Genomic DNA, 4964 nt, shown 5'->3' with positions numbered 1-4964 from the left:
CAGCAGGTCGAGCGAGGCACCTCCCCTGGTAGGCTCCCTTACCAGCTGTGTCAGGAAGTTGTCTTCCACACACTCCAGGAACCTCCTAGACTGCTTCCTCTCTGCTGTGTTGTATTTCCAGCAGACGTCCGGGAAGTTGAAGTCCCCCACGAGAACAAGGGCTAGCGATTGAGAGACTTCCTACCTAGGGTAGGAACTGAGGGTAGGAATGATGTATTCTTGGCTTTTCACAATACATTTTGAGTATTACCAGTTTGAAAGTTTTCTTAAGATCTGTTCTCAAGACTATTTTCAAAGTTCAAAAGTTCTCCTTCATGGTTTCTTTATTACTGTAATACAATAGATGAGATTTGAGAATACTTTTTCAAAAATATGGAAAGTGGTTGTAGGCTGGATGAGAGCTTAAGGGTTAAGAAATGACCAAATCTCAATGTTCTGCTTGTATTTGCCACTCTGCTTTAGTTGTCTTAGGGAGAGCTTTTGCTGCAAAACAGACCTAGATGCAGCATTTCAATGCATGCAAAATGAATGACTAGGGGATCTATCGCATGCTTCAGTGTGGACGACTGTAGAAGCTACAAATTGACAAGGAATGTTCTGGGGTTTGTTTTTTTTTTTCTCCCTCCGGATTATTTGGGTTTGTTATAGTTATAGATGAGATGTGGGAACAATGGACCAGAGTCCTGAGGGTTATAGCGAGATGCTTGCACTTGTTTGGCTTGCATAATTTGCTCACCTTTTTAGGTTTGAATGGGTTACTTGAGCTGCAGTCAGGAAAAAAATGTCCTCATCTCTAAGTAGCAGAATCATCTGTCCATGTCACCCCAACTTGTTCTATGCCAGCCATGGTTATGAGTGATAACTGTTTTTTTTCTACCCTCCGTCTGTTTAAAATTAAGTGGAGTAAATGTTGTACGGAAGGAGGTGCTTTGACAGATGAATTTCTAGAGCTCTGGACTATCAGCAAAACTGCAGTCTGAAACTACAAATAGTGGCCAAAAATGTTCCTATGTATGGTCTAGACAGTCCCAAGGTTAGTTCTGAGTTTATTAATATCTCAATTAAAAAGCATATCTGGATTAAGTTGGGATATCTGGTTGCAGATTAGAAATGACTGTACATGTTCTAATGGTTTCTTCTCTCCCTGCAGTGTAGGAAATAGTATATTGCATTGTTTCTACTTTTTTTTGAACTCTGAATGCCAGAGTTTCAAAAATATGCGGGGTCAGTTTTTATCATTATGTGGCTGATTCAATGTCATTTAAATTGTCATATATATCAACATATATATAAAAATACATGCATGATTTATGTCAGCAATTCCTGTTTATACATTCAAAAGAGCTTTCCATAGAACTTGAACTTCTGAGTGACTATGTAATTTACAAAGGAAGTCCTAAGTCACTGAGTCACTTTCGAAACATTGCAGCTTGCTATTACGTTGCCATAATGTAAAATCAGCCTGCGCTCCTCCTCTAAAAGCTTGTATATGTGGTGAAACACGAATGTAGTAACTGGCAGTGTGAATTCACTGGATACCTGTAGAGGCATTTATTTGCTGTGTCTTATTTATCCCTCTAACACATTGGCAATTTTCCTATGCAGACAGCCTTAGGATTCCACAAGTTGGTTCCTGTTGAAATTTAACCTTTCTGCCTCACCTTATATTTTTTCCCAAAGAAAATAGTTGCCCCATCTTTACTCTCAAAAGTGAAAACAGTTACTTTCAGTGCTTCAGCTGGCAAAAACATTTTGAAGAATAAGCTGCTAACACTAATACACAGAAGCGTTTGCATACTGTGGTACTATATAGGACCTGTCAAAACCCTTAAATCAGTGATTCTTCCCACCACCAATCCTGCAGAGGGGCACCTGGAGTCAATTAATTTGGATTAAGAGGAAGGAATATATAGTGTCTCTGGCCTTGCATGACAGATGAAGGGGATAATGGTAGCTCACTTGGCTCTTTTCCTTGTAGCTGAAAAGTATAGTGTTTTCTCACATGTGTGACTAAGAACTGTCAAACCATGGCAAGTATTTTATTTATTTATTTGGTCTTGTAGGTTTCTAGCTATTAAGTTTAAAGGTCCTTGGGGAGCAGCTGTAGAAGGCAGTGGAGAGGAGGGCTCTGAGCTAACATTTTGCTGCCCTGTTTTATTTTACCAAATGAGAGAATGCATGCAGTTTAAGAGAGATTGCAGTTCTTGACATATGATGAATAAAACTAATATTGAGAGACTTTTTGGGGCTCTGTGTGTGGTCTGTTGTAGTTGATGTGCAGTACATCAAGCTTGTTGCTGTTTTAAGGCTGTATCTCTAGCTGTCTTAAACTGATGGAAATCTGAGGCTGTGTTCATTTTGTTTGCCTAGTAATTTCTTAATCTTTCTAACTGAAGAACTTTGTCTTTTCCTTGTGTTATGGCATTTGATTTTTGACAGGCTTTGGTTTTTTCTTTTTTTCCATCCAGAATAGTTCCGTTCCTCTGGCAGTTGTGCAAATAATGTAGGAAGAGCCAATTTTAAATAATACTCCTACTTGTAGTATAAATAATCTTTGTGTAAAAATTCTAGTTGAGAAACACCATTAAAATATTAAGAAGATGAAAAATACTGATGTGTTAAAGTTTAGCATTTCCCTAATTAATGCTGTGAATACTCCTGGGATGAGCAGAACTGTTTTCACACTCTGGAGAGTTGCTACCTTCAAACAAATATATTTCTTTTTCAATCTTATATTATCCAGATGTTGCAATATTTTGTTTACTGTGTTCTTTAAGAATACGTCTAAAAGAAAATGAGATGTGCCATTACAAATAGGGTGAAAAGAAAGACCTGTAAAAGGACTATAAATGGTAAGATGCACATAAGATTTACTTTTATCAAACTCTAAAAAAATTTTTCTTGTGTAATGCTTGCTTGATAAATCTTAACTTCACCGTTCCTAAAGTGGAAGTCCGTAAGATTGTAAAAGCATGTATTTTTACCTTTTAAAAACTTATTTCTACTTATTTCTATTGGAACAACTTGGAAACTTTTAAAAAACTAATTTGTAATTTATAGTCAAATTGTGCTATCTATTTTGAGTCAAAAAATACTGCAGTTTAGCTCAACCCACATTAGCATTAATTTAAGATAAAAGATGGCAGTTGAGTATGTCAGTTATCCCTGAATTGAACATGTAAACCTAGGAAATTTATAGTTAAAATCACATGAGGAATAGACTGAAGAAATTCTTAGTGTAAATGTACATCATTAGGATATGCAAAAGCCATTAATTTCTGTACTTTTTACATAGCTTTTGATTAAGATTTTTTTCTAGAGTTCATGGACTTCTTTGAAATTTAAACATAAGTCTAGATTCCCAGGATTAGCATAACTTAACTAAAAGAGTAATTTTCCCATAGTCATGTTCCTCATGTTATCAGCTTTAATTCTATGCGAATATAATACTTTTGTGGGAAATTATATTTCCTACAAAACAGTGGATTTCATAAATAAACACTAACATTTTCTGGGGATTTAATTTAGGATTAATCTGAGTTATTTCTAATGAAATAACATCCTTAAATCCTTCTCAAAAGCAAACAACCTTTCTTATTACAAGATTAAATATATCTTCCAAAGCCTTTCTTGTGTTTTGGGTGCTGCTGTTTGTTTGAAATGCATCAGCTATCGAAGTATAATTACAAGTTCTGAACAACAGCATTCATGGTAACATGCAGCCCAAAGCCTAGAGTGGCAAATGGGAGAAGCAAACTATTGATAAGAACTCTTGACATGTTTCCAGTCTCTGCCATATTACTGAATTATCACAACAAACAAACTTGCTGATGCAAATTATGAGTAGAAGAAAGCTTGTGAGTGGCTGGGTCTCCTTTCAGTCTCCTTTTTAATACAATTGCTGAGCCTGTTTAGAGCATTATAATAAGATGAGCAACAAATTGTTAACAGCTTAGCTTAATTATAGTCTAAAGTCATCAATTAAACCTGAACATAAGATTTCCAGTAAGAGTTAAATCTGTGATCTTTAATAATATCACTAGAGGAAAAGATGAAACTCTGAGAAAGGGTCTTTTCCCAAAATTAGTCAAAAGATACAGTTGTTAGTTAATTTCACCAACTCATTCTGGTCCTGAAAACGAAAGCTGAATGTTTTGGGGAGATAGTCTAACATAAGGGCTGAATCATCGCTTTGAGTAGAGAATATAACTCAGCCATACCAAATGTCACAGTTCCTAACTCATTTAATTTCTTTTTCATGTGGGTATGTGGACGTACACAGAATATTCCTGGGTTAGGAAAAGGAGAAACAGGAAAAATGATACTAAAATGGAAGACAAACACCCCAAAATCAGAAAATTACAGAAGTTGTCTGGTCCTATTTTAATATATGTACATGTGACTTCCTGGTTTTTATGGGTATACATGCATCATTACAGGATCACATATTATTCTGTCATCCGTTTTGGCCTCAGTCAGTGCCATTCATCAGGTGTATCAGCTCTTCTCCCTCATTAGTTCTTTCCATAACTTCCGTTCCAATCTCTCACCCAGGATCCATGTCCCCCATTTTTTCCACCTCTGATATGCTATGTTTCTTTACAGCTGATGAAGGTAGCTGTATGCTTTTTGATGTTGTTTAGACAGAGACACTGCAAATACTGGACAGATTTTGTTTCTGTGTTCCTCTTGGGTCTAGAGCCTTCACACAGCATGGTCTAGAGCAGTAAGGAAATGGAAATTCATACGAAACCCTTGACAGCTGCAGCCACAATCTGCAGATAATTAAGCTACCCAAGTCCAGCAGGATTCTAATGATCATGTGCAAGTTTTTTCTCCCCCCCTGTAACTTAGCTACAGCAAGTAGATGGAGCTCCTGACTCTTTCTGCAGTAGTCTGTAACACATTGTGAAGAGGTAAAATGTGGTTAAGATAGATTCAATTAAATCTGACCAAATGCCTTC

This window comes from Aptenodytes forsteri, unplaced genomic scaffold, assembly GCF_000699145.1.
Source record: "Aptenodytes forsteri isolate BGI_AS27 unplaced genomic scaffold, ASM69914v1 Scaffold375, whole genome shotgun sequence".
NCBI classification, from domain to species: Eukaryota; Metazoa; Chordata; class Aves; order Sphenisciformes; family Spheniscidae; genus Aptenodytes; species Aptenodytes forsteri.
Note: the sequence above shows the minus strand (reverse complement) of the source record.